The 11,220-nt window shown below is 38.5% G+C and overlaps 1 long non-coding RNA gene across 1 annotated transcript; it reads right to left on the bottom strand.

Annotated features, from left to right (window-relative positions):
- Positions 1-215: 215 nt before the first annotated feature.
- LOC140943132 (uncharacterized) lies at positions 216-11,181 on the bottom strand. The gene is made up of 4 exons (XR_012166587.1): positions 11,018-11,181; positions 9,229-9,266; positions 8,379-8,478; positions 216-309 (listed from the first exon to the last, which is right to left on the bottom strand). It is a non-coding gene; the product is annotated as an uncharacterized lncRNA (long non-coding RNA).
- Positions 11,182-11,220: the final 39 nt, after the last annotated feature.

The raw sequence follows: 11,220 nt of genomic DNA, 5'->3' as shown, positions 1-11,220 counted from the left end.
TACTTAGGCTGCTTTTTTTTTTTTTTACCTTATTAACGTCGAGATCAAGCGCTTACTGTAACAAGCATCTTGGTTTCAAGGATATCAAATCTTGCTAGAAAGAAGGTGGGAGGGCTAAGAGGGTGGGAGGGAGGGCTTTCGACTTTAAATAAGACATACCTTGGCCCGTATCAGGGTCTCTGGTTGTAACAGACTGTGAGCTGCCAGGATATCTCGGAGGTACAGGTGCCGGGAACCCACCTGCACTCGGAGGAGATCTCCTATCACGATCTGAATGTGGTCCATGCTGTTGTTGGCCTCCATGTGCTCCTAAAGCATTTGTTTTTGTGAAACATTAGAACGATACCAGTTAAGCTAGAGTTTTGTTATGGGATTAATAGCCTCAAACATGCAGGTTGCATACAGTGTGTGCGAAGTTTCTATAAAGAACCAATGGCCAGTGTAAAAATTGTTAAAAGTGATGTATTTTTATATATAGAAAGTACGAAACGTAATACAATGATGTGCAAATACAAATTACTTAAACGTTAGTTAAGTTGGTAGTACTCGTCTTCATCAAGGTAGAGATGTTCACAAAGGAAAGGTCCATGGAATTTCACTTTACCTCACTGAGTGTAACATCAACAATGTCTGTATGCAGACGAGGCTACCGTTACGTTGAATTTGCTATCGGCTGTTTATACAGATCTTTGAGGATCAGCAAGAGCGAACTGATGGAACATGGTTACCTTAACCGCAATCTTGTGTTCTTTTTTGGGGGGAAGCACGGAAATCAGCGGACCGTAAATAGAAGGGAGGCAGGATGCCTGATCGTAGGTAACGTACCCGGGGACGGGGAGGGAGGGAGTTACTTGGGTTAATGTTTGCTGGATATGTGCCGCTGGCCTCTCGGAGCCCCTACCCCTTTATAGTCTATTTTTTGGCCAATTATAGACCCCATCTTAGTCAATTTTTGGAAAATGTAATTTTCGCGATCCCAACTTTCTATTTATTACCATTTACCTTATGAATGTGGTTTCAAGAGGCGAAATGTAATACGGTCAATGCGAGCTTATTGTTAAATTTAATAAACAACAACTTTCTGATATTTTTTAACCGATAATTTCCTATTTAGAATCCCTACTTACCCCCTAAAATCGGAAAATTTGCGACCCCATTTTAGTACCTCTGTTGAAAATGCGACCTCATTATAGTCACTCCAGTGGTGAAAATGCGACCCCATCCAGCGAAACACGCCCATTAGCCTCTTGTAAGGGAGTACCCCCCTGGGGTAGGGGGGTTACGTACCGGCATGGTCGCCGGCTAAGTATATATCAGTGCTCTACAATCACACAAACTATTCTATTTACGAGCGATTTGGATGAAGTGAATAGCTTGCGATTTCGAAAATATTATCAACTTTGCCTCCTAGTGAACTTTTGGGTGAATAAAGTTTTAATCGTGAAAGGTTTGAACCCAGGAGTCATTTCAAAAGTAGGTTGAGTTTGATCGTCCGGGTGAACGTAGTCCTGAATAGGACTGTTGTTGTTGATACTGACTGACGTTTCGACAACCTGTGCGGTAGTCATCTTCAGAGTCAAAGTGAGTTGTATCACGTCAGTTGATTACGAGTCTTCATAGCCAATAACATCACGGCTTAACTGACAGACAACCAATAACATCGCGACGTAATTGACCAATCAGATCAATAACCGGAGTATAATACCGTCAACTGACGTGATACAACTCACTTTGACTCTGAAGATGTCTACCGCACAGGTTGTCGAAACGTCAGTCACTGTCAACAACAACAGTCCTATTCAGGACTACGATCACCCGGACGATCAAACTCAACCTACTTTTGAGAGTTTTAACTGGTGCCAAATGACTCTGTATCCCACGAAGTTCAAGAATAACACGTGGGAGCTAAATGCCGGTGGGGAGCTGACTGGAATGGTTTAATAATCTATCTGCGCGTAGAGAGGAGAGCTGTTACAACGACAGGCTCGAGGCAACGCAATTCATGGGTTGAGTTTGATCATGGTGTTGGGGGAACTTCGTTTTCCCCCTCTCCTGAGGAAACAACATCACTTTACAAATTCCAGTTCGATGTAGAATTAAAAAGTACAAACACTTGTGAAACAAGTGTGGACTATAGGTGTTTCGTGGATAAAGAAATTACATTTACACACTTTTTTTTCTCGCCATTGATAAGCTAACAGTTGTAACTGAGGTTCTTAGCATCATTAAATGTCTAACAAGATCGTCCTTAACATTATAAAAAACATTTAATAAAATCACTTCATCAAGGTAGAAAGAAAAAATTAGAAAAATCACAGAGAGATGCTACTACAATGGTGTTTTATCTCCCAAAATTGAAATTTTGTTTCATAATTAAAATTTTAATACCTTCTCACACAGTTAGAGGGTTCTCTTAATAGGTCACCTGCATGACTGCCTAACCAAGCTTGTGTGTGAAATACTAAGCTTCAGTGCTTTTAAAAACACAGCTGAGAACATATAGTATTCCACTTTAACCTAAGGTATTACGGCGGCAAGCTTGTCTTCTTTAGTTCGGTAGTAAAACTATAGAGACTGAGCCAGAACGGGCTCTAGCTATTTACTCTAGTTTCATGATAACAAGTTATTAATAGTTTGTTTAAAGATATGACTCGACTACCTGTTATGTTTACCTCTATCGCCACTTAAACAGCCATGAGCAAAACAACGCGTGAATAGTTGACTACATCAACTATTTCAGTCTGCAACCAATGAAAGCTCAAGATGCGGAAACCATCAAATATGATTTCATCTCGTGTTTACAATCGACAAATGTTGCGTAAAATAAACTGTGAGTAATAATGGGTCATCTTAAAACTTCTACCAAGCGATAAGCTAGCTTCTACAGAGAGGGTCACCTATCTTATGAGAGCTCAGGTAGGTTATTAAACTGAAACGCATTTTTCTTTTAAGTACGCCCTTACATATTACTGATGCCATTTACGCTTTGTTTTCAATCAACAGCAAGATGGTACTAGCACGTTAGCTAGCTAGCGCTCTAGCCCGATTTCAGGAGTGAAGCCAGAAGTAAAGTATGGGCTAAAACCGTTTCAACGCCAGAGCACAGAAGAACCGGCAAAACCATTGAAAGGCATCAGTAATGGAAGTTTTACCGAAAATGAAAACGTGTATGTTAAATGGCTTTTCAGGTCTTTTCAAACTAGTTTATCGCGATATTTTAAATAAAAAATATTGATTTCAGTTTTTTGTTTCCTTTATAAAACAGAATGATTGCCAGACATCGCACCCGAGAGACAAGGAGCTGAACTGTAATGTACAACCTACTGGTTAACCACCGAATAGTTAACTGGTTTTCAACCGCTTGTTGTTAAACAACAAGACGAGTTACAGTGCGAATTCAAAAGGCCATGATAGTCTGTAAGCAGTCAATTAAGCGTGAATACCACCCACAGGCGGTTAACCAGTTTGTCAAGCGGACATCTTTTTGAATGCAATCATGGAGACCAGGATCGTGTGAGTACTAGGTCAAAGCCAGCAAACTTTAAAAAAAATATTTTTTAACCCACAAAGATCTGCGTTCATACCTGGCTTCATAGATAAACGACAAAATACACAGCGCTATATTATAAATGGGTGCCAATTCGGTTCAAGTACGCACTAGCACACAAGAACAAGAAGAAAATAGTCCACTTGAATGAACTCTTGGTGCTCCGTAAAACGTAAATAAACTTAGTACATTTCATGGCAGCTTATAAATGTCATATTGTATTGTTGGAACTGATGCATCTTATCTACATCAAAGTGCTTATTTCTACTGGTAAAAAATGGTCCAAGTCAGCACGAGTTAAATGTGAGAGTTAGCAATCTAAAATGACGGGCTTCGGGGGAAAATCCGATCTTCATTGTCACTTTTGGGACGCACCCTGTTTGGGATTTCTCCACGTCTTTAGCTTGCCATAACAGGCGCTTTGTGAGCCAAGCGTGGCGAACGCGAGGCATTTGCGCTTCATTTACTTTAACCCAAATTCATTATCAAACGTACTTGATAACCAAATATAGTTTGAAAAGTTTGAGGTTTTATATCACTGCTTGTTATTACAGAACAGCAACACTTACATTTAAGTAACAACGCTACAAAGCGGCGAAAAGGCGTGAGATGGCTGTTGAACCAGCTCAGAGGCACCATGGGGGACGACAGTGAGCGGAAAGAGATGATTATGATACAGTCACCTGGATAGTAGCAATCTTTATTGAATAGACTCTTTTTTTAATAATACTTCAAGTATAATTTTAATAACTCGAACTGATTTTATTTAGCGAGTCAGTTGTAATTCACTGATGTTAACGCATACCTTTATCACGGTCTTCATAACTGAACTTATTATTTATTAACTTCTAAGAAACTAACTCGGTAAGTTGAACACAAATCTTCAAGCATCTAAAGCGGCAAATGACTTGTTAACTCATGCTTGCCCAACATGCTTAATCAACATCTAGTATATAGAGCTTACACTTACTTGCAATTGCCTCCATATAAATCGCTTGTTGACACTTCATTGATCGTAAGCTGTTAACCTGATCATTATCAATAAAATCATTGCTAACGTCCATGTATACTTCATTCATTTCTAAAGTGGCCTTAAAGTGTAAATTATCTATTAGATCTTCCTTACACAAGTGGACCAAGATGGGGTGTTGACTGAAGCAGTATCTGAGAGCAGCTAACATTAAAATCTTTATGCCAGTTAACGGTTAACGGTAAAAATTTCATCGTACAAGTAAATGCCACTAATATCACAAGATAATCGACATATTCAGCCATTAAGTATACCATCACTCCAAAATGATGTCGGACTCGGGAACAAGAACCTTGTAGGTTCTGTGCGTCAACGGCAGTTTTTCGTAAGCAGGCTAACTTTTTTGTCTCATTTTAGTACTTCTAACTAAAACGCACCCAAAACCCACTCTAATACTTAACTCTAACTTTCCATGTAACCGTCATGAAGAAAGGTTGATAACATCCCATCTAGGCCCTCACATAACCCAGATGCGAGTGCTGTTCTTAGTTGAATTTTGTTCGACTCCGCATAAGCCATTTGCTGTTAACTCTGTTTATAAAATTTCCGGCGTCTGTACTAACAATTCATTTTCTTTCATCTTCACTGTATTCCCTTCCATTACAAGACCAAGTGTTAACGCCATTTTAACTTGCAGCGCCAGTGCCATTGGATTGTCATATTGCTAAATGCAAAATGACCTTAAGGCTGATCAGCGCCATTGTTAACTTATCTCTCATGGCTTATGTTATTTATGTGGTGCTTATGCTGGTTATAATGCTTATTCTTATGCTATTACCTTTACCCATAACGAGGCTGGTGCCGATCACCGCATTAATATGATGCTGATGGTAATATTGATGCTAATACTTGTGTGGATGTCAGTTGATGCTAATACTCAGTTGAATGCCAATATTGATTGTAATGAAACTGATGCATTTCCATTCTTAATTGAACCTGTCTGTGCTCTGCCTATAACAACATTTAATCTTATAGTGCTGCTAATGTGATTCAAAACCGTAGACACTAACTGATTATGAATGCTTTTTGCTCATCGGTAATGTTGCTCTTCATGTCAGATAAACTTGATTGTGTTGACGCTTAGGCAAGAACAATGGCGAAGGCAGTAAAATGACCCATCTTAGACTGACTTTGCGTTCTCTTACGAGTAATTTCTGCCGCAGTTACTCCAACTCGCTCAATCTGTCATATCTCTTAAAATTTCTTCAGACTTGAATATTATTTTTAGGGTCCGCGTTCGAGTTCAAAAAGAGAAAGGAGAATTATCGTCGTGTGCTGATACCCTACGACGACATCGCAGTAGGATCGTAATTGTGTAGACTACGGACGGCAAAGAAACGTTTTTAAAAACAGTGTGATGCATGGGCAGAATTGTTGTTTAACTCCTTATAGACGTGTCATTGTTTAATGATCTCCTTGCCTTCGTCGTCATTGTTGCTCAAGGTCCCACTGAATTTGTGGATAATTCAGGCTGCAATCTAGATTAGATAAGTTTCGTAAAAAAATTCCAATATCGCAAATATTTTCTTGTCCATCCTGATGATAGTACTCTAAATAGTACAGAATAAACGAGGACTTAGGACTCACCATTATAACCAACAATTTATGATTGAATAGCGGCGCTGTTAATCGTGCAGGTGATATAAAAGCTATCTTTAATGCTAATTGCTTATCAGATGTCAATGGCGATGTTAATAATTCTTATGCTAACGACGATGCGAATTCCTGTGTTAATGCAGCGCCAATTTAATGTCTTCATGCTATTAAATATTTATACTGCTGATGTTATAGCGCTAAGGGACTAAGTCGTGCCTATTAATGCGAAGCAGTGAACAATGTCTAATGCTAATGCTAATATGACTGTTGCTCGTGGTAAGACTTGCAAATAACGGGCCCCTGCACGCCTAGTGTTGATCTGACGACTAACGCATAACACAACTGATGTTTATGTTTTCTGCTGCTGAAAAGACTAACACATCAGACCCTAGTAATGCTGTTCATACACTGGTTGATGTGCTGGTGCCGGCAAGATTGATGTCAGACACTAATATTATTAATACATTGGTCATGTAAGGCTAACACCTGACCACTAATATTGCTAATACATTGCTGCTGGTAGGAATAACACATGAGAGACTATAAGATACTAATATTGTTAATACATTGGTGCTGGTAGGACTAACGCAAGACACTTATACTGCGCGCTAATATGCTTGGCCGTCTAGCTCTTAATTATACAGGTGTTGTGAGACTTGTATATTAGAAGCTAAAATTGTTAATTTACACTGGTGCTGGAAGGACTAACACCGATAAAATACTAATATTGCGCGCGCTAATACGCTGGGTCAAACTGGCGAGGTGTTGGGAAGACCTTTAAAAAGGAGAAGCTAAAACTGTTAACACCCTGGGGTAGGACTAACACTGCGCGCTAATACGCTGGGTCTAACTGTTAATTACACTGGTGTCGGGAAGAATTACATATGGCACTGATGTTAGCAGTACATTGCTGGTGGTAGGACTAACAAATGAGGTACTAATACTGCTAATACGCTGGGTGCCCATTGTTAAATATACTGACTTTGGGGAGCTCGGATTTACAAATGACATGCACTAATATTGTTAACAAGCAGTGGTAATACGGCTAATATATCAGGCTCTAATAATATTTGTAATATGCACATTGCAGCTTTTAACCCTATTGTATACAGCTATTTCGAGAAAGGTTGTCAGAAAAACTCTGCACGCGACAATCACGAAAGGTAATATGGGATATGATCAATGCACTTTTCCTAACACTGTAGCTGTCGAATCTACTTTTGTTGCTTTCCTTTAGCACTCGCAAACATACTTCCACAGCCTCTTGTGCCATTCTTTGAAACTTCTTTGAAAAAAAGTGAACTCAAAATCACCCACAATACCATTTGGGATTGTCGCGTGCACTTTTTCCGACAACCTTACTTGAAATAGCTGTATACGTATTGTCAGTACACTGTTACTAATAAGACTAATACTCTAGATTTGTTAAGACTAACGTATTAGACGCGTGCTGCTAAGACTTTTAATATTTGAAAGATTGTGGAGAATTTTAACACCAGAAAGGTTACCAACAATTCCGAGCTCCATATAATTAAGGCAATTAAACTCTCCAGGAACTCTTAATCGCTTTAGAGCTGGTAAGACTAACATATAAGACACCAATAATATTTGTAATACAAAGGTGCTTATTCGATTAAAATATATTGTAGAAAATCATACTCTTTATTGCTTTAGAGCTACTAAGACTAACCTGTATAGACACCGTAATATTGTTATACACAAGTGCTGACAAGGCTAAAATATGCTGAAGAAAGCTAGTAATAACATATAAGACATTAATATTTTTGATATAATGGTGCTTGCCAGACTTACTGATGATGCTAACACGTCAGACATTAAAGGTATTAATGCTCTGAAGCTGACCATATATCAGATTGTTTAGCAGAGCGCTTCATGAATTTAACTGAAGTGCTGGTAACATCACTAATACTGTTATAACTTTCTCCTCGTCTAACAAAGTTAATATTGACTATAGTACATAATCCTCGAATTAACCCCGCATTCGTCTGATTGAATACGGTGTTAATTCGAGGGCGGCGTTTGTTAGTAATTTTTCTCCTTTCTGTGGTGTTTATTTGAGGGTAGCATTAAATACGGTATGGACTGTGTGATTTTGGTAACTCAAAATCATTGTTTCAACTAAAACAGAGCAGCTTTATGCGTAAGTTTAATGATTCTTGATGCGACATTAAAGATTTTTCTCACCTCTCCGTGTTTGCCCTCTTTGGCGATGTTGACCTCCACCATGGCCTCTCCTCCCCGGCTCGTGGGTGAGAACGAAATCGAGAATGCTGGTACAAATAAACTGAAAGAGTTTATAACTCCAAGTCAGCAAACCATCAGTGTATTAAAAGTGACCTCTCTCTGGATAGCCCAATTAAATCGAAATAGTAAAGAAAAAGAAAAGAAAAGAAAGCCCAGTGGACGAAAGGGCGCGCAGTTTATTTTCCCCTTTCACTAGCCTAAGGGGCCATTGTGGAGGAGAAAGAATTGGGACAATGAACTGATAGATTCGAAACTTAAAAATGACTACCAGATGTGAAATTCAAGGGTGGGGGTAGGAGGGCGACAACCACTTTTTGATTGGGATTTTTGTTTTATATGTTAAAATTGTAATAAGGATAACAAGTAAAGAACATTATAAAAATCAACGTTTTCCTAGAGCCTTAATATCTGCACACTTTGCATATTTACGTTCACAGAGTTCTGTAATCAATAAATATTAACACAGCGAATAATTTGAATTCTTCGGTCACTGGAAGAAGGGGAGTGAGATGTGAAAAGAACTAAAGCTCAGTTACGATCCTCTTTTTTTGAAATCTCTTGATCCAGCCATGAAAACTATGAACTATGCACTAATTAAGGCTGAACCAAAAATACGAGTGCTAGTGCTGTATAACTGAGTCCCTAATTTCACATGCATTAGTATTCTGGATCTCCCCTGCTTGTACTTTGTTGACGTTCATTAAAGTAACGTTAACAGGTCTTAACAGATATTTATATGTTGTTAAGGAGATGTCGGTTCAACATGCTGTCAGATTAATTTGATGCTTACAATTATCAAAATGACCTTGCATTGAAGCATTTTCTTTCCTATAAAGAAAAAGTATATTATTAGTTATTCAACTCAGAATGGAATTAAGCCTTAGTGGCATTACCAGGAATGAAACTCCCCTGACTACAGTGTAGCTTGAATAAAATTGTCAGGCGGGCTAATTGTAGTATTTCGACAACCTAAACTCATCATCAGAGTCAGGAAGTCAGGGTGTGTATGGTCAGCCATCGACGATATTAAAGTACTGTTTAAAAAACGAGTAGAGGTGTATTATCAGGTTTAAAAACTCTCGCCTTCGCCTCGGGTTTTTAAACCTGACGATAGACATGCAGCTGAATACACGACTGCGAGTTTTTTGAACGGCTTCAAAATCTCTGATATAGATCAACTCATTGTCAGTTGCACAAATATTTAGATTTGGGGTTAGTTTGGTCCAAAAAATTGGACGTAAAGTTTAGCCGTGTCTTTATCAGATATAAAAAGACTCATCAAACATTAATTTCTTCTGTTTTTTCATTGCGAATGATTAATGAGTTTTTGAACGTAAGTTCTTGTGAAGTGCCGTTAGCTTCACTCCCAGGAATCTGCGTATTTGAATGCCGTTAAGAGAAGAAGGGGAAAGAGGTTCAGAATATATGTTTATTAAAAATCAGCCTTTCAAAGAAGTTCAGGCTATTTGATCTCTGATCGTTCGTGTCTTTATAGAGGCTTCCACGTATTGCTGGGTTTACACTGGATTCATGCTTCACTGGTAAAAAAAAAAAGCGTATTCCTTGGAAAAATAATTAGTCAGCGAAAAGATATGTAGATAAATGTTGCAGAAGTGTCAAGGCCAAGTGGTTACATGCACTGACAAGCCAAGAGTGAAAATGGAAATTAGTTTTGGAAGACAAAAGAACAAAAAACATCCGTGGTTATTATAAGTGCAAGGTTTTATTATACAAGCTGGTCAGTTAGTCTTCCGGTACATTTGAAATGAATAAAGTTTTCCCCAAAAAAAGCAATAATAATTAGAGGGCTGCATAAAAAGAGTTATAAAAGAAGCTCATGACATTTTAAACGTCCAGTTTATATATGTTTAATCTTAATATGGGAAGATAAATATCAATATGGGTATCTAAGGTACATCTCGCAGGTGGTTTTCGTTCTTACCGCTCTTCATACACTTCAACCATCAACAGACATAAATTAGGTCGCTTGTTTATAGAACAATTATAACCTTATCTTTATCAACACGGTGTTTTCAGCCCAAAGCATAAAACTATGAGCAAGCTGGTCACTTGAAGTTGTATACGGATGGTGCATGGACTTTGAAATGTGTCAGGGCGCTGATTATACCTTAACCCGTGCGAAAAGACGCTTGCGAGTTCATACGAACATAGATTTTTTTTTAGTTATTTTGGTAGTTTATTACTTCAGTCAGCAATTTTTCCATTTCCCTACGTATTTCCGATAAGACTTCGTACAACTCGATCGAAGATGATCAACTGACCCAGAAGGGCGGCCAAACCAGGCAAATTTGGCAAATTAGAACCAGAGAAGGCGCAGAAAAAAATTAGGCTCTTTAAACCGGAATCAATCTTGAAGTACGGTTTTCGCTCGTAAGATGAACATTTATGATGTGCACTCTGAGTTTTGTTTCCAGAACTTTCGAGTTGCAAGTCAACTTTATCCACGTCATTGAAAAAGGCTCAAGAGTACAAGAGGAAGGAAGTCTTTTGTAGAAATTTAGGAGGGCTTTCGGTATTCAAATCGCATCTCACAAAACGTACGTGAAAATTAAACTTACAGCTTCAATACAAAGATGATCACTGTTTCTGTGGAAAAATTAACTGTATGTGCCTTTCGTCTTCAATGTACGTCGACTCTTTGCAAAGACCTGCTTTCAGCAAATCAATATCTTCCGCGGTAAAGGTGTGCTTCTGGCTAAGGAAATATCCCAAAGGGTTATTGCAGTTCGGGCTTTGTAAACCTGCAAAGCAGCTTAAATGC

Source organism: Porites lutea, chromosome 7 (genome assembly GCF_958299795.1).
Source record: "Porites lutea chromosome 7, jaPorLute2.1, whole genome shotgun sequence".
NCBI lineage: Eukaryota > Metazoa > Cnidaria > Anthozoa > Scleractinia > Poritidae > Porites > Porites lutea.
This window is presented reverse-complemented; position numbering and strand designations above follow the sequence as displayed.